Source organism: Rhagoletis zephyria, unplaced genomic scaffold (assembly GCF_001687245.7).
Source record: "Rhagoletis zephyria isolate East Lansing unplaced genomic scaffold, Rhagoletis_zephyria_1.1 Rzeph_scaffold_00099, whole genome shotgun sequence".
Classification (NCBI taxonomy): Eukaryota; Metazoa; Arthropoda; class Insecta; order Diptera; family Tephritidae; genus Rhagoletis; species Rhagoletis zephyria.
In genome coordinates, this window is record NW_016157183.1 from 400,887 (window position 1) to 427,940 (window position 27,054).

A 27,054-nucleotide genomic window follows, 5' to 3' on the forward strand; every position below is an offset into this window, starting at 1 on the left:
CAAAAACTTGAATTCAACAGAATTGAAACGTGTAAAAGCAAATAGAAAACACAAAAGAGAATGAGCAAGAATTGCTTTCAAGTACTTGAATCATGTAAATCGGGTGTATGCATGGCAAACCAACTTGAACGGACTGCAGCGAAAGTGAGGCAAAGGCAAATCATCATGGTGAGCGCAGCAGTATTACTACGTTAACCCTTGGACATCCTCCCTCCGTTGAGAGCCTTGAGAGCTTTTAACGTCATCCACTGGCAGTAGGCATAGCTTTGTGATTGCCCGTCGAGTGACGCCAGTGCTATTCTTGATGATAGCAACGCGAACCACATCATCCTTTCCTTTGACCGTATCGATGACGCGTCCATTTGCCACTTCATGCGTGGATTGTTGTCATCCTGTATTACGACTAGTGCTTTGGGTGGAATGTTTGGTGTTTTCGTACGCCACTTTCCGCGGTCTTGCAACAGCGTTAGGTAGGCCGTGCTCCATGACCTCCAAAAGGGTTGTTGTATGCGACAAGTTTGCTGCCACCGACCTAAACGACTAAGTTCGATATTTGACAAGTCGGGCTCTGCTATGGCTGTGAGTGCCCCACCAGAAAGAAAATGGGCCGGAGTCAAAACGTGCAAGTCCTCTGGGCTTTCTGAAATGGGACAAAGAGGTCTGGAATATATAATAGCAGTGATTTGACACACAAGTGTCCTAAATTCTGCGCAGCCGAGAACGATAGAGCCAATTGCTCTGCGAAGATGATATTTTGCGGCCTTGACTGCGGCCTCCCAAAGGCCGTCAAAATGAGGCGATCGTGGTGGTATGAAGCGCCAGTCGATGCCGTCGTCAAGGCATTTTTTGCGAACTTTGCTAGTGTGTTGTTCACTAAGCAGCAGCGCACGAATCTCTTTCAGCTCATTTTTCGCGCCGACGAAATTAGTAGCGTTATCTGACCAGATAACCCTAGGTTGCCCACGCAAACAAATGAATCGTTTTAGTGCGGCTAAGAACGAGTCCGTGGACATGTCTTTGACTAACTCCAAATGAGTAGCCTTTGTTGCGAAACATATAAACACGCAAATGTACCATTTCGTAGCTGGCCTATTCCGCACTTCCGCCTTGCAGCCGAATGGGCCGCAAAAGTCTATTCCAGTGGTGTAGAATGGGCGTTGAATATGTACTCGCTTGGCTGGTAGGTTACCCATAATGTGCCGCATGACTATTGGTTTGGTACGCATTTGTTGAGTACACCAGCCACGTTTTTATAAGCTTTTATTTATTTCTTCCTCCAATTGGCCAATACTGCAACCGAATGGCCCAGCATGTAACAGCTTTCGGTGAAAGTGCTCAATGATGCTGTTTGTGAGTGGGTGATGCCTTGGTAGCACGATGCTACTGGGTGCTTTGCGTTGAAACTTAGTGCTGCATTCTGAAGACGCCCACCAACCCATATTAGCCCGGTATTGTCTAGAAATGGGCTCAGTGAGCTTATCTTGCTTGAAGAACTGACTACGCGCCCAGCCTCCAGTTCGCTGTATTCGAGGGTCATGGCAGCTCTTTGGACTATACGAAGGAGCAAGTGAGTTCCTGCTTCAATTTCTTCTAGACTTAGTTGAGAAGATCCCCATCGATTGTTGGACTTAATTTTTAAGAAACGATTAATGTAGGCATAAATTATTTGCATCGACCGAAAATTATTTATGTATTTGCAATTAGTTGAATAGTCGATGACTTTGGTTGAGGCAATCNGGCCGTCAAAATGAGGCGATCGTGGTGGTATGAAGCGCCAGTCGATGCCGTCGTCAAGGCATTTTTTGCGAACTTTGCTAGTGTGTTGTTCACTAAGCAGCAGCGCACGAATCTCTTTCAGCTCATTTTTCGCGCCGACGAAATTAGTAGCGTTATCTGACCAGATAACCCTAGGTTGCCCACGCAAACAAATGAATCGTTTTAGTGCGGCTAAGAACGAGTCCGTGGACATGTCTTTGACTAACTCCAAATGAGTAGCCTTTGTTGCGAAACATATAAACACGCAAATGTACCATTTCGTAGCTGGCCTATTCCGCACTTCCGCCTTGCAGCCGAATGGGCCGCAAAAGTCTATTCCAGTGGTGTAGAATGGGCGTTGAATATGTACTCGCTTGGCTGGTAGGTTACCCATAATGTGCCGCATGACTATTGGTTTGGTACGCATTTGTTGAGTACACCAGCCACGTTTTTATAAGCTTTTATTTATTTCTTCCTCCAATTGGCCAATACTGCAACCGAATGGCCCAGCATGTAACAGCTTTCGGTGAAAGTGCTCAATGATGCTGTTTGTGAGTGGGTGATGCCTTGGTAGCACGATGCTACTGGGTGCTTTGCGTTGAAACTTAGTGCTGCATTCTGAAGACGCCCACCAACCCATATTAGCCCGGTATTGTCTAGAAATGGGCTCAGTGAGCTTATCTTGCTTGAAGAACTGACTACGCGCCCAGCCTCCAGTTCGCTGTATTCGAGGGTCATGGCAGCTCTTTGGACTATACGAAGGAGCAAGTGAGTTCCTGCTTCAATTTCTTCTAGACTTAGTTGAGAAGATCCCCATCGATTGTTGGACTTAATTTTTAAGAAACGATTAATGTAGGCATAAATTATTTGCATCGACCGAAAATTATTTATGTATTTGCAATTAGTTGAATAGTCGATGACTTTGGTTGAGGCAATCAACATAGTCTTCTTCTTTTCTAGTGATGTGTAGTCTACTTGCCTCATTTGGGGCCATCTGGATTCATGCTCCTTTAGATAAGCGGGACCTTCCTTCCATAGCGTGGATGCATCAAGTTCCTTGGGCGAGGCTCCTTTCGACAAGATGTCTGCTGGATTGAGTTCGGTGGGAACATGCCTCCATGACACAGACCCAAACTTTGAATGGCATGTAACAATTCGGCTAACAACATTGCAGTGCACAACTCTAATTTCGGAATCGTGAGCGTTTTTAAAGGTGCAACGCGAGATTTGGAGCAGAGCAACGTCGTTCGAACCTCGCCCCCATTTTTCGCTCGAATGTAAGCGCAGGCTCCATAGGCTACCATGCTGGCATCGCAGCATGTTGAATGTTATCTGCATCAAGTCCAACAAAACGAGGGAAGCTAATTTTTTCAACAAAGCTTAGATTTGCGCAGAGTCGATTCCAGGCGAAGTGCAATGACTGAGGAATGCTTTCATCCCAGGCTAGTTTATCCTTCCACAGACTTTGCAAAAACACCTTAGCCTTAAGCACAGAGGTTCCCAAACTTTTTTTCTCGTAGACCCCTTTCAAACCTTTACTGGTTTCGGTGGACCCTCTGCTGCAACATTTCTAACATATTCCCAAAGCTCGTCAAAAAATTTGAAGATTATGTCCAACGATTTTAATTTACATCTGGGATGAAATCCAAAACTAAAGTCGGAGTGGCAAAAATAAGAATAAAATATTTTCTCGTATTCTATTTATTAATATATTTAATGTGATTACACACTTCCAAGTTGTAGAAACAGAGCTCGTAAAGTTATTAAAGTACNCCAGTTCGCTGTATTCGAGGGTCATGGCAGCTCTTTGGACTATACGAAGGAGCAAGTGAGTTCCTGCTTCAATTTCTTCTAGACTTAGTTGAGAAGATCCCCATCGATTGTTGGACTTAATTTTTAAGAAACGATTAATGTAGGCATAAATTATTTGCATCGACCGAAAATTATTTATGTATTTGCAATTAGTTGAATAGTCGATGACTTTGGTTGAGGCAATCAACATAGTCTTCTTCTTTTCTAGTGATGTGTAGTCTACTTGCCTCATTTGGGGCCATCTGGATTCATGCTCCTTTAGATAAGCGGGACCTTCCTTCCATAGTGTGGATGCATCAAGTTCCTTGGGCGAGGCTCCTTTCGACAAGATGTCTGCTGGATTGAGTTCGGTGGGAACATGCCTCCACGACATACCTTGAGTTAGTTCTTGGATGCTGCTGATCCGATTGGCAACAAAGACGTTGAAATTGGCGGCTACGTCACTTACCCACGAGAGGGTGATGGTGNAAGCACAGAGGTTCCCAAACTTTTTTTCTCGTAGACCCCTTTCAAACCTTTACTGGTTTCGGTGGACCCTCTGCTGCAACATTTCTAACATATTCCCAAAGCTCGTCAAAAAATTTGAAGATTATGTCCAACGATTTTAATTTACATCTGGGATGAAATCCAAAACTAAAGTCGGAGTGGCAAAAATAAGAATAAAATATTTTCTTGTATTCTATTTATTAATATATTTAATGTGATTACACACTTCCAAGTTGTAGAAACAGAGCTCGTAAAGTTATTAAAGTACTCTCTCATTCTGAGGAGTTATATTTTTTAAGAGCAGGTCGAGAGCTAGCGTTATTTACATTATCTTCACCATAAACTCACTTCGGCTCACTCATGAATTTGCATGCGGCGTATTTGTAAAATAGTTAATTTTTGTTGATGGCACCATTTTTATTTATATCGCTCCCGTCTGCTCAGTGAGAGCAAAAAACGAGATAGACCTTTCTAGATTGAAGGCAACATGAGTTTTGCCCACCTGTATCCCTCGATGCCTCCCAGCCATTGCTGAGCGAAGTATTCACCGTTTCTGATGGTGGCCTCGATGGCCAAAGTGTGGAGTGCTGCAACTGGTTGCGGATCAAGGAATGCCTGGTCTAAACCAACCGTGGCCAAATTATCTGATCTCTCATTACCAGGTACTCCCGAGGGACCTGGCACCCAGAGTAAAGCAAGCTCGTTATGTTTACCAACATAATTTAGTCGAGACTTTCAGTGCCGAACTAGTTTGGAAGTTCCAATGCCTTAAGTGCAGCTTGGCTATCACTGCAGACACGTAAACTCCTCCACCTATTTCCACCACGTAGTCCATCGCTTTGAGCATTGCAAATACTTCGGCCTGGAAGGCGGAAGCTTATCCCCATTAACGTCGAAAACCACTCCAGATCCTGACCCAGAGTCAGTTCTGGAGTCATCAGTGAAGATTCCAAAATGTGTGATTACGGGCTCAGTACTGGAATAAAACCAGCATACAGCCTCAAATCTCTGTCGCCAGCCATTTTCGCCTCGCCTCACTCAGTGTTATACCAACATCCGTTTCTTTTTAGTCTGCAGGTGGAATTTAAGGCTTCCCCACGTATGAAAACACAAAGCGACGGTAAGTGTAGCAGTGCATCAAGAGCACTATAAAACACTCAAAAAAATTTAAGTTAAATAAGAGGCTATCAAGCTACCAATTTGGTTCTTTACTATCGAAACCAGATAAATTTTCGTGGACCCCCACTTCCAACTCGTGGACCCCCCCCCTATTTCTTTCATGCCAACGTAGACCCCCGTCGAGTCTCCCGTGGACCCCTGGGGGTGCACCTCGACCACTTTGGGAATCACTGCTTTAGCACAATGGGGCCAATGAGACCAAGCTGATCATAAAACCTAGCAGTTACCGACAACACGTTGCGCTTCGTGGCCCGCAATGGTTCAGGAAATGAATCCCAGAGGAAGAGAAGGCGATCGCCTTTAGGCTCCCATGGCAGCCCTAGCGCCTTGGTAATATCGCTGCCGTCACCGAACTTCAAAAATTGCTCACGATGCGCTGGGTCGACATTTTGCAAAATGCTTGCGCTGTTTGAGCACCACTTTCTTAAGACGAAATTCCCCCTTTTTAAAAGCTGTAACGTCTGCGTCATTATTTGCACGACTTCATCTTCAGATCTACCACCTGATATTAAATCATCGACATAGAAATCGCGAGAAACAATTTCTGAACCGAGAGGGTAGTTGCTTGCCTCATCAATTGCAAGCTGCTGCATTGCCCGCATGGCCAGAAACGCAGCGGGCTTAGTACCATACATTACGGTGTCGAGTTTGTAAATATTGAATTCTTGATCGGGCTTGTCGCGCCATAATATGCATTGCAGGAAACTATCAAATTTAGATATCTTAACCCAGCGAAACATTTTGCTAATGTCGGCCGTTAAGGCGAATTTATGAGATCGAAATCTTAACAGAGTATCAATCAATTTGGGTTGTATCGTAGGACCCGATATCAAAATGTCGTTTAATGAGAATCCGGAGCTGGTGGGAGCACACGCATCAAAGACTACGCGCAATTTTGTGGTGGAGCTTTCTGCCTTCAATATGCAATGATGAGGTAAGAAGTTGGTGCGCACCCCAGTAGGAATAACTTTTACCAGAGACATATGCTCAAGCTGAGCATATTCAGTTAAGAACGCAGAGTATTGCTTCTTTAAATCAGGTTTATGTGCGAATATTTTCTCGAGATTTTGGAATCGACGAACTGCTTGCGAATAAGAGTCGCCTAATTGCGAAGGGCTTGATTTAAAGGGCAAACTAACTGAATATTCCCCTGAGCTCACTCGACGATAATTGTTGATGAAGTGTTCCTCACAAGCCAAGTCCTCTTTAGTTCGCTTTACATTTTCAGTAGTGTGACCTTCTACCTCCCAAAACCGCTTGACTAAATCGTTCAGGGTGCAGTCTATTCCGTCAGAAGCGGACTCCTCAACAGCAACTGCGCAGTGCACGGATTTAGGGGAGGTCAAATCGAAATTCCCTGACACGACCCAACCTAGTCTCGTTTTTTGCGGTACCGGCAGGTTTTTGCTCAGGCGAATTTGTCCCACGCATAGTAGCTCGAAAAACAGACTTGCTCCGATCAAAAGATCAATTTTCTGGGGCTTGAAGAAGAATGGATCTGCTAAGGAGATATTTTCTGGAATTTTCCGGTTGATATGTGGTTATGGTTGGCACAACCACGGCTGAGATAGATGTTTCATATGTTCGATCGACGGATTGCAATAGCGTAGTTGCACTCTCACTCGACAATATGTCTGACTGCCCAGTTCCCGAAATGTGAGTAGTGGCCTTAGATTTCTTAATTTGCAGCTGGTTGGCCATGTTTGCCGTTATGCAATGAAGTTGCGAGGCGGAGTCAAGTAAGGCCCTACACGGTACGAAGGTAATTGACGGCTTTTTAACATCACAATGACTGCCTGGCTAGCATAGTTACTCCCTTAGGGGATGGGTGAAAAGTTTGCTTGGAGTCAGCGACAAGCGCTGCTTTGGCGCCGGAAGGTGCACTCATGTTTTGCGAAATCGCTTACGAAGATTGCGATAAATGAAGAAGTGTGTTGTGCTTAGTGGAGCACTGTTTGCAGTTGCCGGACTTACAATTTTTAACCATATGTCCCTTTTTTAGACAATTGATGCAAAGTTGCAGCTTTTTGGCTTCTTGAAAGCGCAAGGAAGGTGAAAGGTTTAGGAAAAGTGAGCAAGTGGGGATTGTGTGCTCAGTCGCATTACAAAATACGCAATTTTTGATAGGGCTAGTAGTAACGAACGATTGGTTACGATTAATTTTTCTACTTATCACCTGTTTTGAGGAGCCTGCAGTGATGGTAGTAACGCTTTCCAAGATTCGCACTCTCCTTTCCAAAAAAGCGGCAACGAGAACCCACGAATGCAAATTTTGAGTCGCAGCTTCCTCTTCCCATTTCACTTGGGTGCTAGTATCTGCCGTGCTTATAACTAAATGCGTAAGCAAACCATATAACAACTCTTCATTTGCAGCAATAGTTTGTAATGCACGCAGATGACTGCTGATCTTGTCGCTGAGCTCCCGCAAGCAAACGGCCGAACCATCAGGCACCTTCTTCAACCCGAAAATGTCTTTGATGTGAGCCTGCAATTGAACTCTCTTAATGTCAAATCGTACCTTTAATACTTTTACCGCCTTTTCGTAGTTTTCCGCAATAATTTCCAACGAGCGGATAGCATCCAATACGACACCGGATAGGCATGACCTCAAGTGCTGAACTTCTCGATGTTCAACACCGGTTCTTGATCGACGATGACATGAAACATGGCCCAAAAGTCTGGCCTCTCTGTGGTTACTCCTCTAAATCGGGGTAACTGCAAAACCGGCAAGCGCGATTTAATTGGACACGACGACGTGTGCACTCCTAGCTCGTCTATCATAGAATGTTTTCGCGTAGATGATCGAGCACATGAGATCGAGCGTGTGCCAAGTATCTTGGTTATGCTTGCCTTTATGGATACGTATGCCTCCTAAAATTGCATCCTTGCTTCACTTTCGATTTCCGTTACGTCTTCCCTCTCAAGTTGCGACTAGGCTTCTTCGACTTGCGTTTGAAGCCTGTCGAGTTGCTCTAACTGCACCGCCAAAGTTGATTCATCAAGGTGTTGAAAGTTGTTCGCGTCCGCTTTGACCTTCAGTATGCTGATTTGTTTCAGGAACCATACACTTTTTGAAGTGAAACTTCTTAGGCGTAGGCGTAGGGTATCGNTTCTCCTAGATCGCTTGTATCACGCCTCTTGTGCGGTTTTGGCATTTTGCTTTACTTCAACTTGGAGTCGGTTGCTTCCAAAAGGAAATGCCACGGGGTGTATCCAGCCACAAGTGCACTGCTACCTAATGCGTGCCTTCGTTTGCTTGTAGAAACGAAATATGCGACGCAATTTTAGCACTAACTATTGTGCCGCTGCCAAACGCGCGTTTGTGCACCTACACTGGTGGCCCGATAATTAGAAACGATTTTCAACGGGATGCTAATTGTAATAATTATAATTTTTTAATAAGCATCAAATTGAATGCGATAATTTGATGCGGGGTATTCGAAAACGATGCTTTACTATGCGAACAATTACTAATCGATTAGTTAAGCGAGAAACGAAAACGTGAGAGGATCACGTCGGGGTCACCAAATGTTCGGAGATGGCAAGCGTTTTTGAAACCTATTAATAAAAGCCAAGAAAATGATAAGGCGCGCGGCTATTCCAGCTGACCACTGATCTCGAACTCCTTTCTTTATTTTAGGTTTAGCTGAATNCTCACCAAATGTTCGGAGATGGCAAGCGTTTTTGAAACCTATTAATAAAAGCCAAGAAAATGATAAGGCGCGCGGCTATTCTAGCTGACCACTGATCTCGAACTCCTTTCTTTATTTTAGGTTTAGCTGAATTTATACTATTACATAGAATTACAATGTACTGTTTTTTAACTTTAAACCTGTGCATGTACATACATGTTTTGTTATTGCGAACAAATTTCCACATATCGGTTCGCTTAGCAGCTAGGTAACTAATTATTATAGTACATAAGCCACAATAGAATGTAACAAACAGCTAGGTAACTATAACTTATTGTACATAAGCGACAATAGAATATGACTGCTCTTACACAGTTCAAGTATTGTGGAAGAGAGGGAGTGAGAAGAAAAGGGACGAGTACACATGCGTCTGTACCGTCAAGTCGTTTCAACTTTCTTGCTTTGCTTTTGGCATTTTCGTTGCTTCCCATTTAAAGAACCAAAAACTTTAATTCAACAGAATTGAAACGTGTAAAAGCAAATAGAAAACACAAAAGAGCAAAAATTGCTTTCTAGTACTTGAATCATTTAAATCGGGTGTATGCATGGCAAACCAGCTTGAACGGACTGCAGCGAAAGTGATGCAAAGGGAAATCATGATGAGCAGACCTAGCGGGCACCTTTAACCTTTAGGTGAGCGGGCACCCTTTAACCTCTAGGTGAGCGCAGCAGTATTACTACGTTAACCCTTGGACAGAAGTCTTTTCAAAATAATTATCAGCGAGATAAATATTTTTAAGTCTTCAATGACTTTTATTTTGAGACTTATATTATAAGTTTTGTCATAATAATTATCATTGAGATAAATATTTTTAAATCTTCAAAGACTTTTATTAGAGACTTATTTATTATTTGAGTCTTTTGATAATAATTATGAGCCCCAACTGGGACCAAACTACTAGTCCCGAACTGGGCCCCACTTAGCCCCGAACTGGTCCCCAACTAATCCTGAAATACTCCTGAACAAGTCCCGTCTTTTAAGACTTAAAAAATTTTTTCACGCTCATAATTATTATGAGGACTTTTATAATATAAGTCTTAAAATAAAAGTCTTTGAAGGCTTAAACATATTGTTCTCTCNTTTAAATCGACTTTTTTTTATCACATTGGGCCTTATGAATAAAAACTAAGCAATGCTTTTTTCTTAAAATTTCAGATCCTTTACGTAAAGTTATTCGGATAAATCAAGCAAAAGGTTTCAAATCTTAAGAAAAAGCAACTGCTTAGTTTTTATTCATAAGGCGCATTCACTGAAATCTTCTTCCAAATTGTTCTCACTATCGGTTCCATTCAACGATATTTCTTCCAACCATTTTAGAACTTGTTCTTCATAGGTACCCCTCTCGAAAAGTAAACAAAAAATTAAGTTCAAAACAGAAAATTGCCAACAAACATGTTAAAAACTGAAATAAGTATTTACAGCAAACAAAATTACCTTTACTACTAACGTTCACCTGTCAGGCGTCAAGAGAGCGTGGAACTCAGCCGCGCAAGGCCACTGTACAATGTGCGTTTGCTAACAGCCTTGTACAGCGCTAAGCTGAGTTGGCGCGAACGTTTACTTTGATCATTAAAAGCGTTCCTGAAATATCGCGCGGAAACCGAATTCCTTCCGCCTCACAGGCGAACGTTAAGGTGCCCACACTCACCGACGTGTACGTATGCCGTGTCTGTTTGACGTAGCAACATATAAAATTTACTGTTGATAGAGAGAGAGAGAAGCACGCGTAACCGTCGCACGTACACGGTGGTGAGTTTTCATTTACATGGCGCTCTCATAAGTTTGATCGTGTGAGCCACACTCACGTACGTTAACGTGTCAGCTGACACGATCAAATATATGAGAGCGTGCTTCTCTCTCTCTCTATCAATAGTAAATTTTATATGTTGCTACGTCAAACAGACNAAAATATATGAGAGCGTGCTTCTCTCTCTCTATCAATAGTAAATTTTATATGTTGCTACGTCAAACAGACACGGCGTACATACACGTTGGTGAGTGTTGGCACCATTAGTATTCTAGGGTTAAATGGAACTACCTTCTTTTTTGTATCATGATTTTGTGTATTTTGTGACGGGCGTGACACTGAAATATGCTTTGCTTCAATATACATATAACAAAATCTTTAGTACTTGCCCGAAAAATTTTAAAATTACGCCGTTACAATGCTAACGAATTTTTCTCTCCACTGACGGCTTAAACAATGCAAAAAGATAATAGACTACGAAAATGAGTCTTGTAAATTTTGAAAAAATTAACCCCTCATATGGGTTTGTAAATGGTACAACCTAAAGTAAAAAAATATCTGATTTTGAGATAAATTTCGGAATTTCGGCTTTCAGTTTTTAAAGTTAGATGTATTTACTCTTACTTACTAGAAATAATACAGTCAAATTCTTAAGTTTATTTTCGTTTCATTCGGTATCGATTACCGTGGAATGAGCCATATGCATTATTTCGGTTGTCAACCGAAACTGTGCATGTATGCATTACTTCGTTTTATCCATATGCATTACTTCGGGTTTCAACCGAAACTGTGCAAGTCTGCATTACTTCGTTTTTCACATATGTATGCATTATTTCGGGTTTAAACCGAAACTGTGCATGTATGCATTACTTCGTTTTTCACATATGCATTATTAAGGTTTTCAACTGAAAGTGTGCATATGCATAATTTCGGGATTTTCTCATATGCATTACTTCCGTTTTGATTCGAAACTGTGCATATATGCACTATTTCGGTTTTTGACATATGCATTATTTCGGTTTTTGTCATATGCGTTATTGCGGTTTTCAACCGAAACTGTGCATATATGCATTACTTCGTTTTTCTTATATGCATTATTTCGGTTTTCAACCGAAACTGTGCATGAATGCATTACTTCGTTTTTCTTATATGCATTATTTCGGTTTTCAACCGAAACTGTGCATGAATGCATTACTTCGTTTTTCTTATATGCATTATTTCGGTTTTCAACCGAAACTGTGCATGAATGCATTACTTCGTTTTTCTTATATGCATTATTTCCGTTTTCAAGCGAAACTGTGCATGTATGCATTATTTCGGTTTTTGTCATATGCATTATTTCGGTTTTCAAACGAAAGTGTACATATGCATAATTTCGGTTTTTTCTCTTATGCCTTATTGCTGTTATCAACTGAAACTGTGCATATATGCATTATTTCGGTTTTTTTCATATGCAATATTTCGTATGCACAGTTTCCATATGCACAATTTCAGGGTGCCTATTCAGTTTTGTAACCTATTCAATTTTAGTGAGGCGAAGTGCAACTTTCATGTCTTTATAGATTACCGTTGATTTTTAGAATTTTTTTGTGGAAATTGTTGCGCGTTTTCTTACATATAACGCTAAAATCTATTTTTATATGGAGGAAAATTCCCGGAATTTTGTGAAACATCATTTTTTTTCTAAAGAGCCATTGCAATGAATTCCTTTGAATTTGACATTTACGGTTATAAATCAAAATTCTTACAGTTTTCTTACATTTTCATGCGTTATTATGTAGGTGCTTCTATAAAAATGTGTACATACATATATTAAATATTTCTTTCGAACGCATGCATACGTATAACCATGCTATGGAGATCCGCCTTTTGCCACACTGCTCAAAAATCTGAAAGTCTAGTACATACGCATATGTATACAAATTCAAGGCCGTAGATAAATATATTTCTTTAAATTAAGTAGCTTCGACGATTTTTATTCGATTTCATTGAGTAAAGTACCAATTTGCTTGAAAGTAAATGTCCTTTTAGACAAATACTACATATTTGGCAGCTTTCATAAACATTTTTAAATATTAACGAGAGTCAAAGTTAAAAAAAATAAGAAAAATTGGGGTTTATTAAACTATACCTGTTAAAAACTCCAAACAAGCTAAGTCTAACAATATATTGTATACATAATTTTAAAGGTCTATAAATCCAATTTTTTTGCTTGTTAAAATCGGATGAAAAATGGTCAAGCTGTTAATAGATAAATGCGTCACGTACGAACATAACGGCCGTTTTTAAATAAAATAAAAATTTAGTATTCAGGAACTATAAGAAACCAATTTTCATGTTGTACTCGACCCTACCTACAACTTACAAAATTTTTTTTCGGTTGTATTTCGTGTTTTTTTCGTAGCACTGTGTAATTTTAGTCGTTTTCCGTTCGAAAACCCGCGTTGTATTTTGGACGTTTTTGGATACTTAAATGAACGAAAAATTATTTTTGAATATAGCTTTTCTAGTGTTGTTTTCTCAAGTAGCTTTTAAAATTATGTTTAAAGAGCACATAAATTTTAAAACCTACTTAAGGAAACGGGCCTTAGACTAAATTTAAAGTTTCAAATATCAAAATTCTCAATTTCTCACTAAATTCACATACAGATTTCGTCCGGTTCACACCAGACAGAAAGAAAAATACATAGGTACGTACTTATATATTCTTTTTAAATAAAAAGTTAAACAATAGGAAAAAATTTCGTCCATTGCTCTAATATTTTCCTTCTGAAATTTCTAACCTGTACAACAAATTACTCATTGTATGTATGTAAGTTCGTATATATGTACAATTTATAGCTCAAATGTTTGTATGTTTGTTCGCACGGTAGGTCGATATGTTGGCATGTATGTACGCAAGTAGAAGGGTGTAAGTATGCATTTGTATATGTCGCGCGTTGCGCGTTGATACGCAACAAGGTCATTGGAAAAATCGTTAAAGCAGACGAAATTGGCTGAGTATACATACAAATTTTTTCGCTATCATTTGGAGTATTTTTCCAATTTTTTTCACACTTTACCAGCAAATCATACTCGGGTTTAATGCAAATATTTTGTTAAAATATAGAACTATGTATATCTCAAAAGCTAAATTAATTTCAACTTACCAACTTTTTTCTATATTCTCCTGCGAAATATCGTATCTGCAGATAGCTTTTGAACGCCAGAAAATCATTTTTTCAATCGACTACTTTTCACTATATGGAAAAATATTTGCACTCATTAACACATTTACTCAAAAAATCCCGTTATTACACAAAGAATCACTAAATAATTTTTCATTTAATTGGAAAACTATCACTTCTCAACACATAAATTCATGCACATATGTATGCATTTTTCCTTTCTTTTCCTTAATTATTTACATTACATTCATGTTTAATTTGCTTACAGCAAAATTTTCAGTCTCATGGATCTTGAAAATTTGCCTATAATGAATTTAGATACATAAATGTATATATACTTATACACAAAGTAGTTTCACTCTGAGTTTTTCCGAATTAAAATCTTTACTTCACCAGGTCTGCACAGCAACTGATAAAATTTCAAGTCCGTGAAAATCGACAAAGCTTAAAAAGCCTTGAAGGCGTGTTGAAAGCTCAAAGAGCTGTGTTGAGTTTTTCCGAAATTCCTGGAATTAGAAAACTTCCAACTTGTTGCTATCTTCTAAGATGCAGTGCGCAGGACTTGTTTTGGTGTTTTAACCATTGACAATGGTTTGATTACAAACACTGCACTGTTGACCCCAGTGAAACACGTGCATGCGGCCCAACGGCGCAGGCGCCAATAAAGCCGGCAATGGTGTGAAGTACAAATTTTTTTGAGCTTTCAAAATGACAACGTGCCTCGTAATGTAAATAACTGATTATAATAACCACTCACGATGTCCCTGCAAAAATCGTTGGACCATGTAGTCTATTTGTGGTATATTGGAGTACTCCTCTGTCATGCTGTAGCGGACCAACTCGTGTCTCTGTGCCAGCTTATTGTTTGTTACCCGATCACTGCTCGTGTTTTAACGAAATGTGATTGAAGTTGAGCATTTGAAAGCACATTTGCATGTCTGGCTGTAGCTGAAGGTGTAGAGATGCTCGCTGTTAGTTCTTAGCTCCCAGCATGTTCGGGTTCGAATGCCGTCAGAGGCAACATGTAATTTTTAATTTTTGTCTTGGTTTTTATTAATTTCGAAAAAGCATTTGAGAAGTGAAGAACAAAAGCGTGTACAAACGAAAAAATATAACAACAATGCCATTGTTAATATGTTGGAGTAGTTTTGTGCTACTCTGATGTAATGCAGGGAGGGAGTATATGGTCCTGCCCTAGGACATCGCAATGTTAATTGGATCATATTTTTTATATGAATTGTGGTTAATTTTGGAGTACTCCTTGGTCCTTAGGGAGTACTCTTTACACGCATGCATGGAGTAGTCGCGATTTTTGCAGGGGTAGAGAACAAAGGTGGCGGATATCTCGGTACCGCTATTCCGCTCTCAGTGAATTTGACAGAACCGCTGTTTGTATGACGTCACACTTGTGCAACTTGTTTACGTTTTTCTTGCAAAATTTCTTCTTCGAGTTTTGGCATTTCTCTCTCGCAAATGTGCCAGTGTGCAGTGGTGCCGCGAGCGAATTTATAAGGGAAGCGAAGCGCTTGAAAAATCGAGTTTTTCGAAGAAGATTTCACTTCTAAATTCCTGACGCTGTTACACATTTTCTCTTATATAAAGTATATTTGAAAGTTATTTTACACATACGGAAGAAAATGAGCAAAACCTCCAAAAAAAAATCTCAAAAATCAACGAATTCTTAGCACAATGCGATACTAATATTGTATGGGCTGTAAAAGTGTATACCCGAGTTTTCTCTAGAAATTTCGACTAAAAAGTTTGAAATTTGTATGTCAATTTTTTTTACATTCGCGATTGTTAATAAATCTTGTGCAATATTTGCAACTTTCTGGTCTACTTGGTTTCCGTTGTAGCACAAACTACTTCCTCTTCTGCTACTTTCTTGCAAGGCCTATAGTATTTGCATCCAAATAAGTCATGTAATTATTTTCCATCGAAATTGTGTGTCGTTTCGTTGGCGGGACATTTTCTTCACAGTCGTAAAAGCATCTGCGAACAATGCTATTAAAATTAATTCTAATTAAGGGAAATACACACCTTTTAATAAATACCACTAAATAATTACAATTATTTAAAAATATGAAAAAACACAAAACTTACATTTCTGCTTCTTTCAAACCGACGAACTATCAGAACTCAATTTTAGTGCGACTTAAATCAAATTTCTGACATAAGCAAAAACAAAAAACCACCACTCAAATTTACAGTAAAATATATGAGTCATGACAAAACAAGAACATTATCCTGAAATTATGGGTACTTTTAACGTATGACGTTACCAAAGTAAGAAAATTATTTTAAAAAAATTTTCGATAAAATAAAGTCCTTTGATCAAACGTGCATTTCTTGGAGTTTATAATCTCATTTACTTTCAGCTACCCTTATTTTCTTTTATTTGTTTTTCTCTATTATGTTTACAAGCGAAAAGGGAAATTAAAGATAATTTACTTTAAGTTACATCTCGGTTAAAAGGAAAGATTTTATTTAATACAAAAACATTTTCACCGAAGATTTAAAAAAAGTGCAAGCGATTGCAAGTTTTGAAAATATAACTATTTTGTAGTTCCAATATTATTGTATCGAGATAGTTATTTTTTATTATAATAGTTTGCTTGCCGATGAATTTTGCCTAATTTTTCTCAATAAAAACTTAAACCAATTTTAGCGTAAGGCTTTTCAACGACAAAATATTCGTAGCGAGGCTATCGACCAACTGTCAAAGCTATCGACAATATTCGCTAAAAGTTTGCTTGAGAATTGCAATTAACGAAACTTGTCGGAATGGTTAGCTAACGATACGAATATTGTCGTTAAGAAAAATGGGAATCGCACTACAGAGGTTATAAAGCATGCAGTTCCACCTATTGGTCAGCTAGGAGAGGAAGCACAAGAAGCAAAAAATAAGGATTTTAAATTCATAAGAGAACACAGAAGTAGAAAAGATATTGCTATAAACTATTTTTTGCTATCATCAGATCCTATAATATCTGAATTAAGTTAACAAAAAAAAATGCAGTAAAAAGAAGAAACTTGAGCCAGATGCGATGAATCTGCTTAAAGCGCCACACGCTGAATTACTTAATGAAATTGATAGGACAAACAAGTATTGCTACTGACTCCAGGTTTTTTCTTAAACTACAGTAAAACCCGCTTAAGTACCTCATGAAAAATGTCAGCATTTTGAGGTACTTAGGCGGGTTGGGTACTTAAAAGAACACGCTTAAGTACCTCGCTGCGGGTACTTAAGCGAACATAATTATTGATGTAGATACATCTTCTTGTTAAAATATGTAATTCCTTGATTAAAACATGAATATTTAATGAAGTATACGTAGTTTAAAACCAAGATCATAGCATTATCTAAACAAATAAAGAAATTGTAAAAAAAATAGATAAAGCAACGGCATGTAATTTTTACAAAAATTATATTCTTTAAAAAGTCATTGATTATAAATATTTATAGTATAAATATACCATATAAACCTAAGCTTAAGATTTTGTAGAACACTTAAAAAAACGTATCAAAATTTCAATCTTTTAACCCAGAAGATTTTTTTTTAGTATAAAATTGTACTGGCCTTTCAATTTTAGTTTAATAATGTGCAAGTTTCAAGTGGCTAAAAATTACCGTTGATTTTTTTGAATTTTTTTGCCGAAGGTGTTTAGNCAAACTTAAGCGGGTTTCACTGTATGTACATTTCTTTTATGAACTTCAGATTTCATCGTATTATAAAATAGTCCCCTGAACTGTTTTTACTTCTATGTTCCCTTATTAATATAAAGAACTTTTATTTTTCTGCTTGAGCTACTCTCTTAGTAGCCCAACCGAACTTAAGGCTGTGGTTTTTAAAGTCTTCGATCCATAAAAATATATGAAGTTGGGGACACTTATTTTCATACTAAACTATAAACTTAAATGTAGAAAATAGGTTGCTATATGTTTAAATATTAAAAATATCTTTTTTGAAAAGAGAACAGAGTTTCAACGAAATAAATTTAAATTCAAATAATAAAAAAAAGAAATAAATAAAAATAAAAATAAAAACAATATTATGAAAAACAAACTTTACTGTTTTTATGTGGGCGTTGGAAAAACGTAAAAATGTGCTTAATACTTGGAAGTTCATGTATGGTTAACAAAACATAAAAATACATTCATTTAGGGCCAAATTCAGTACAAAAATCTGTAGTTAACTACCGATTCTGAGCTAAATACGCACTGTGAATTTGGCCCTTATAGAAATTATTCTCTCGGAAATATTATTAAAACGGATATTGTAACATAACTTTAAAATTTTGACTGGGTGGCAACCCGAAAATATGTATGGATTAAAACACTTCAGATTACCTTTCATTTGACACTGATATTGTCATATTTTTTATAATTTTACGGAAAGTGAATCTTATCCATTTCTTGTGATTATAGTTTAGGCTATAACTCCGACTCCGGTACCGCTAGAGGTATCGAAGCAAGACTCAGCTTCAAATGTGCCCCTGCTAAAGTAGATTACTATGTTAAAATTTGAGAATAATCCGCCATGGTTCGCAGGAGATACGAATTTTGTCGTGCTAGATGTGAGCTCTGAACCACTGTGCGAACGCGTGCTAAATTGGGGGTTTTAAAAGTGAAACGATAAACCGCTAGAGAAAGCAAGAATTTCTAAAAAATCGAGTGTTCAACACAAAATCTGATGCTGTCTTGAAGCGTACATATATGTATGTACATATCTACTAAAAATATGCAAAACTAAAATCAGAAAATTTGTTGATGAATTCTGGTCGTTTAAAATCTAAGACAAACTTTTTAAAAACGAAGTAAATCAGTACAAATTGTTAGTAATTTTCATTAGAGTTTGAGTAACTCCTTTCCCTATTTGGATTTTAGTAACTTTAACGAAAGCTTAACTTATTTTATTTTATTCATTTTAGTGCAGTTTTAACAAAATTTTCTTGCTAAAAATTTTGTTTCACCACTTTATTTTATTCCATTGATTGTACATGTTAAACAAAAGCTTATATTTAAAAAATATTTTTTTACATTATATTATTTTGACTTTTTCGTTTTATTTTATATAACCAGGCAAGGCCGTATTTAATGGGGGGGGGGATGTGTTAAAGATATAAAAAATACATACAGTGGTCAAAAAATTATAAACGAACCACTTTTTGCCAAGTTTTAACGTATTATATTTGTTGTTATTGAACTTTTGTTATATTTTTAAATAAAAATATAGTTCGTTCTTTAACAAAACCCGTGGAAATTCATGTTTCCAAATTTGAGCAGTCCACTTGCAAAGGCGCTATGTAAATTTTTTTAGATTTTTAGTTTTTGGTGAGTAACGTACCAGTATTTAAAGTAGTTTCATGTCCACTAACAATACAGTGCAAAATCTTTATATTTTCTGAAAAAATAGCATCAAATGTTAACTACTATTGCAAAAGTCGCTATAATACTTATTTATACACTTTTAAAAGTCTCAATCTTCTGATGAACTTAGAAAACTGCAAGAAAACGTGGTAGTTTCGGTGCCTAGTGGAAGGCGTCGTAAAAAAGAAGCAGACCAATCTTCATGGAAGTAGAGACACGATATCGAACAGAATGTATCGATATGGTACTCATTTATAGTATCTCTTTAAAAATATCGGGTACCCATTAATATCGGATTAAAACGACTCGATATTCAAAATATCGATACCAAAATGCAAAAAGATTTATGTTAATATAGGTCTCGTATATGGGCCGCTGTGGTGTAATGGTCAGCAGTGCGCACAGCTGGAAAATGAAAAACAGCTTCCCATTAAAACTGTAGGGACCAGTGTTGCCGTTTTAGCCCTTCGGTGGCTAGATTTAGCTACCACATACTTTTTTTGGCCACATAAATTTAAAATTGCCCCTAGCCCTTTTTTTAGCCCTTTGGAGAATTTACTTATACTTGGCATGAAAAAGTTGTATATGCTTAATTTGATCTTTTTTCATTTATATAAGAGATGAATTTTTAAACTAAGAAAGACTTATATATTTATACATATAGTTTAAAATAGATAAGTTTACGGCCCTTAATATGATTAATTTCCCTGAAGGAAAGATTGGTCCAATCGCTCGAAAAATATAGTCGTAGGTATAGTAGCTTTGTATCTAGACCAAAGATAGTCCAATAATATAAAGCAATGTAATGTAGAACAGGTGAATTGTACTAAAAGTGGTCCGAATGTAATGCATAAGCTATGAGTTTTGATCTAAAACTGGATACAATGTCATGCAATAGCGGACAACGGGTACAATTAACGACTTGCTGATATGTAGGCACTTAGTCAACAAATTTTCATGTGCGACGTTGGCATGCGGAGAGAGTATCCGCTTATAAAATCTGATAACCCCGGTTCGAATCACAGCCGGCGCAGGTTTTATTTTTTTTTTTTTCCCCAAAATTGGTTACAATGTAATGCAGAAGCGGACAATTGGTCCGAGCCTAGGACATTCAATTTTAAATGTAAATAGAGTTTTACATGTTGTTGGACCAAACTTTGGACTAGTTACAATCACTTGCAGTCTAGTTCGTGGTGTGCTTTAAGTCTATTCCGAGATCCCACAGGGTTGTTAAATGGCCCATCAAGTCGATTGACTGTGTATGTTCTTGTGGTGTGATTGTACCAGCTGCTGGTATCGTGAGTGGTGAAATTAGCCCAATTTTCTAAGTAAAAAGTAATTTGGCGGAAATTTCTTGCACTATATGAGTCAGAGCCGTGTTTGTGGAAGATTAAGTTCACGATGTTGCAGTTGTGAATTTAAAAAAAAAAACAATGTTTGACAAAATGGTAGAAAAATTATGAAATTTCGGCTGTAATCATTTCGATCTTTCCTCGACCTCATTTGTAAAGAAATAAATATTGTACCAGCATGCTTGTAAGTTATATGCTTCGAACCTGATGGTACCATCATTTGGTGGAGCCAGCAAGCTGGTGTCGTATATTTCCCCTTTTATACAAAAAGGTTTTTGGTTGGATAAAATATTTGCTTTTTTTCCATAGTTCGTTGTTTGTCTATACCATTACTTATTGAAAATATTTGCGTGTATACTTATATATGTATATGTAAGTAAAATATTTTAGCTACCATTTTTAGCCACAACGACTTTTTTAGCTCTCTTTTAGCCCCTTTTTTAAAGGAATTTGGCTACCAGTANTACGACTTTTTTTAGCTCTCTTTTAGCCCCTTTTTTAAAGGAATTTGGCTACCAGTAAAAATGATTCGCGGCAACGCTGGTAGGGACCCCTTTTGTGCCACAACATTAAGGCGCGCACGACAAATCGGAGGAGAATCTCGGTCAAACACTAACATACTTTGTAACAGCACGTAGAGATTGATGTGTTGACTTAAAACACCGAGGTCGCGGGGTCAAATTCCACTACATGCAATCCTAACTAATTACACATTTCTGCTCTTTAAAGCCCAATTTATATCGGGACGAATTGTTAATAACATTATCCTTGTAATGTGAGTTTATGACATTCGATACGATACTAGGGTTCTGGTACTCGATCACAAAAAATATCGTTTTTAAAATATCGGTTAGAAAATATCGGTATCGAATGCCAAAAGTATCGATATGGTACCGTATCGTATCGAAATTCGTGTCCCTACATGGAAGAGCGAACGCGAAAAGCAAAAAAAAAGATAGCTATGTAAAAGTTACTGTTTCAAAACTCGCTATATTCAATTTTTATATATAAAATTTGCAAAAACTACCACATTGCCATATTGTTTTTTAATGTTATTAGGCTCTTGTTTATCAAAATTTTCAGATAATAAAGAGAGATATGCAATTTGGATGTTACTTGTTGTTGTAGACGTTTTTTTTTTTATTTATGGATCACTATTATAAAATCACATAACGCTGTTTGCAAGTGGACTACTCATTTGTGCAATATTAAAAAAAAATCAACAAACTTTCGTACAAATTTCGAACTTTTAAAAATTCTAAAAAATCAATCGACATTTTTAGCTATTTGAAACCTGTACTTTATTCTACTAGAATTCAATGGGCTACAAAACTGCATACTCAGAATTTAATTAAAAAACTCGAAAATTTGTAGAATTTTTTTTTAATTGCATCAATTTTTAAGGCAGTGTCACTCGATTGGTACATTTGTACAGATTTGTAAATTTTTATATTGGGTTATTGGTAAAAAAAAAGTGGGAAATTTTTTTTTTGCATTCAAAAGATTGGTACAATACAATACACAATTTCAAGATTTCAACCTTGTTTATATGAAAAATTTTATTTTTATCAGTATTTTTCTTTTAATCAAAATATGTTGAAATAAAAGTGAAACTAAAAAAAAAATTTTTTTCAGAAATGCATCAAGCCAAAGCATCAGACGCATTTATTTCTAAACTATAATTGATGGAAATGTCCAATATGCGCAACCACGGTTAAATGCCTAAATGGAACTCAGTTGCGTAAATAAGGCATTTCCATCAGTTATAGTTTAGAAGTGAAATAGACTGATGCTTTGGCTTGATGCATTTCTGATCGCACCCTATATCTAGTATTACAAGAATACATATACAGCATTCTGAGGAGGCATATGTATGTAAGTTAACTACATACAAATGTATGCAAGTTAACGGCAGATCACACATAGCGGCACAATCTTATCTTACTAATATTATAAATGTGAAAGTTTGTATGTTTGGATGTTTGGGAAATCATCACGCGGAAACGACTGAACAGATTTGCATGAAGTTTTGTACGCAGATAGCTTATGGGCCAGATTAGTTAATAGGCTATTTTTTTAAGAGTTTCCACCTGTTAAAAAGTTTAATTTATTTAATATGCGGGAACGACTGAATGTATTTGCATGAAAATTTGCACACAGATAGGTTATGACCTAGATTGGAAAATAGGCTACTTTTCTTAAGAGTTTCCACCTGTTAAAAAATTTTAATTGAATTAATACGCGGAAACGACTGAATGGATTTGCATGAAATTTTGCAAGCAGATAGCTTATGACCTACAGTGAGAAATAGGCTAATTTTTTGGAAGAGTTGCCACCTGTTAAAAACGTTTAATTAAATTAATACGCGGAAACGACTAAACGGATTTGCATAAAATTTTGCACACAGATAGCTTATGACCTACGTTAGAAAGTAGGCTACTGTTTTTAAGAGTTACCACCTGTTAGAAATGTGAAGTTTTCACACAGATAACTTATGAGCTAGGCTGAAAAATAGGCTACTTTTTTTTAAGAGTTACCACCTGCTAAAAAAGTTTAATTAAATTAATACGCGGGAAAGTCTGAACGGATTTGCATGAAATTTTGCAAGCAGATAGCTTATGACCTACAGTGGAAAATAGGCTAATTTTTTGGAAGAGTTGCCTCCTGTTAAAAAAGTTTTAATTAAACTAATACGCGGAAACGACCGAACAGATTTGCATGACATTACGCACAGAGATAGCTTATGACCTACGTTGGAAAATAGGCTACTATTTTAAGAGTTATCACGTATTAGAAAAGTTTAATTAAATTAATACGCGTAAATGACTGAACTGATTTGCGTGAAAGTTTGCACACTGATAGCTTATGACCTAGACTGGAAAATAGGCTACTTTTTTAAGAATTGCCAGCTGTTTGAAAATGAAATTTTGCTCAAAGATGTTTATGACCTGGATTGAAAAATAGGCTACTTCCTTAACCGGTTTTCCGATCAGAACGAAATTTAGTACGCTTACTACGGATTTCGGAAGGATGGTCTTAGACGGAAAGTTACCGGACTTCAAGGCCCCTTCATACAAATTGGAATTTTCATATTACATACATATCTCTGGAAGTATTTGTGGGGGAGAATTGAAGCTTGGTATAGTGATATGTATGTGAACTCAATGTTGGAATTAATCGATTGATGTTTTAATCAGTTAGTTAATTCGATTAAATTCAATCTGATCACAGTTAATCGTGATTATGTTTATCTGACTAAACAGTTAATCGTAACCGCGATTAAAAAATTAATTTTTAATCATTAACTCTTAATTTGATCAAGTAGGTTTGGTGATTAATTAAGTTATGCTGGAATTTCCCTGTGCACACAAACCAAGTTAATCCGGTATGGCTAAGTCGGGTTTCCTCATCAATCTAAGCAATTTGCTGTGCATTTTCATTAAGATATATACCAACAAACGTTTTACAAACTAGGTTTGTAAAAGTTCCCAGTTTATGTATTACTAATAACAATAATTATAATTTTTTTATATTATGTGCTTTTTATAAGCGTAAAACACAAAATAATTACTATAACTGGTGTTTGGTTTCAAACTCGGACAAACTAGACAATTTAATCAGATTTTATTTTTAATTGGATTAACGATTAATGTTTTAAATTAATTAACCGTAATCGCAGCCAGCGATTAACGATTAAAAAAATTTTATCATTAATCGTACAGTTGATTACGACTAATTAATTTTAATCGTCGAACGCGATTAACATTTTAATCGTTAATTTTTAATCGTTAATGAGATTAACAGTTTGCCAACACTGTGTGAAATCATGTTCATATTCACGGAGAAAAATGGACGTTTTTGGTAAAGAGGAGTAGCACCTCCCATACTGACTGAAAGTTTCATATTGCATATCTCTTCTAATGTTTGGGGTAAATCGCTCAAGCTTGGAATGGAAATACATATGTATGTATGTGAAACTAATACCATACTCATGGAGAAAAATGAGAGTTATTGGAAAAGGTGGTGTGGCAACTCCCATGCAAATTGATTTTTCTATGCTGCATATCTCTGGAGGTGTTTATTGCAGAAGACTGGAACTTGGCACCGAGATGTGTATACAAAATTAATTCCATTCTCATGGACAAATTTACTGTTTTATACTGCTTATCTCTAGAGGTGTTCATGGTAGAGTACTGGGACTTGGTACTGGGGTATGTAAAATCAATTCTAAATTCATGGAAGAAGATTAGGGTTATAAGAAAAAGGGGCGTGGCACTTCCAGTACACATTTGCTTTTTCTTGCCACATATCCCTGGAAGTGTTTGTGGAAGAATACTGGAACTTGGTATGGAGTTGTGTATACAAAATGTATCAATTGCTCAGGGAAAAAATGTGAGTTACTAAAAAAGAAGGCATGTCGCCTCCCATACATACTAAAAACTTCTTAATACATATCTCTGGAAGGATAGAAAATCTCTCGAAGTATTTTAAATTTGTTATGGAGATTTATTTTATAAGTGCGGTACTGACAATAAATTTCATTAAATGGAAAAGGGGGAGCCGGGTTCGGCCTTATAATCTAAAGCTCTCTTGAGGCATTTGCTACAGTAATGAGAAGTGGTATTTTATCAAGGCGAGGTTACTAAATTTGAGGTGGAAATATTAGAACCCGCCGTGACACCTCCAAGAAGGTTACACATTCACGCGTCGTATACCTGGAACCATTTTAAGGTAAACTTAGAGAGATTGATATCTTTCGTATGCCTAGCGCGCAGACGAGATTTTATAACTTCATAGTTTTAAACGGCCTAAATACCTTAACTCGCTTAAAAAATAACGAGCTATAACGAAATGGCCACAGAAATCTAACAGCATTAAATTATTTTTCATATTTGTATAAAAGTGCGGGGTGAAACCCGCGGGTAAAAGCTAGTGATTAATATAAACAATAAAGCATAATTTGTATCTTACAGATTCATAATACAATTTTGCATACTCAGCAATTATGCAGCTGCATAATTGCGACTCATTTAACTTCTTTGTTCAGAATTGAAATTTGATATATTTTTTCCGCTCAGAATGGAAAATTCCATTCAAAGGCGTCAAATAACTTCTTTGTCCAAGACATTGGCATTTCATCATAGCGTGATGCAATGCCAACGCCTTATGGTGAAATTAATTATTAAGTAAACATAACAAATGTATAAATAGGCTAAGATTGAAAATAAAGACGGTTCTTTTCTCAAAGTTTGTAACTTAAACAACTCGAGTTTTAATTTATCCGCGAAGACGCGGATTAATATATATTTTTTTACTGTTTCCCAAATGGGGAAACATAATTGGCGCCCAACGTGGGGCTCGCGAGTGTTTTAAATTCGCAAAACAAAATCGCGCACTATTAAATATCCTTTAAAGGATTAGCTGCGATAAATAAAGGCTTGTACAGGCAATAACAAAAATTAAGTCCAATCTATAACTTAGCTCAATTCTGCGATTCTGAATTCCAGACCCTCCAGAATAGAAGAGCCTCCCTTCCTTGAAGGGATCACAAGTAAAAGAATAAATGATCAATAACTTCAATCATCAAGCAACGAGGACAATTGCAGCCATTAGCCAGAACGTCAACGAGGACAATTGCAGATATTTTAAGAGGGAACTTACCTATCTTTAGCGAATAATTTAAGTAAGTTAATTATATTTTATTATTAATATATATTATTGTGAAAATTGTGCAAGTGGCTATAAAATTTAAAAGTGCTTGAGATTAGAAAAAAAAAACAGAACAACAATTAAATAAAGATGACAGACGCTTTACCAGTAGGCTTGGACTATGATGACATTAATAGAATTGTAGACAACTTAGAATTTGCAATAAACGCTCACGAGTTTACTGAAGAACCTGCACCAACAGATGAAAATATTTTTTGGAAAGATATATTAACTGACGAAAGGAAAGTGAAGTGTATGGAAAAAGTTTTTAAATTTATTGGTAAAAATAAAAAAGCGATTGCAGCGGACTATGACAATAAAGAAACTCTTGAAGAGGAATCAGTGGTAATGATTCGAATAATAAATATAAAATACAGCTTGTACAGCCAATAAATTATTAAAATTTCAGTTTATAACATAAGCTTAATTCTGCGATTCTGAACTCCAGACCCTCCAGAGTGTAAAAGCCTCCTTTCCTAGAAGGGATCAACAATAAATAAAATTTAAAAAATATTTTAATGGGCAATAGTCCCAGCAAACCCAAATACGAACGACTTTATTATTGCGAATACTGCCACGGAGCTCACAAAATAAATAACTGCCCATACAGAAAACGTTAGAAAACATAACGAGAATAATTGAATTTTTTATATATCCGGAAAACAATTTAAATACAAAACAGAAATATGGCGAACGGTGACTTAACCGTTTGACCTTATTACGCGTTTAATCGCTAACAGTAATATAGGTCTAAGGCAGGAAATCGAACATTTACGTTCACAA

The 27,054-nt window shown here is 36.9% G+C and overlaps 1 protein-coding gene and 1 long non-coding RNA gene across 2 annotated transcripts in view; one reads left to right on the forward strand and one right to left on the reverse strand.

The window, feature by feature from the left end:
• The window catches only part of Dbct (Dihydrolipoamide branched chain transacylase E2), a 229,508-nt gene that overhangs the window by 93,292 nt on the left and 109,162 nt on the right, over window positions 1-27,054 (reverse strand). The window lies entirely within an intron of this gene.
• LOC108376523 (uncharacterized) overlaps window positions 16,598-27,054 on the forward strand; it is a 16,542-nt gene continuing 6,085 nt past the window's right edge. The window contains exons 1-2 of the long non-coding RNA XR_001849268.1: window positions 16,598-16,681; window positions 21,194-21,196. This is a non-coding gene — a long non-coding RNA (uncharacterized LOC108376523). The remainder of the gene's footprint in view (window positions 16,682-21,193; window positions 21,197-27,054) is intronic.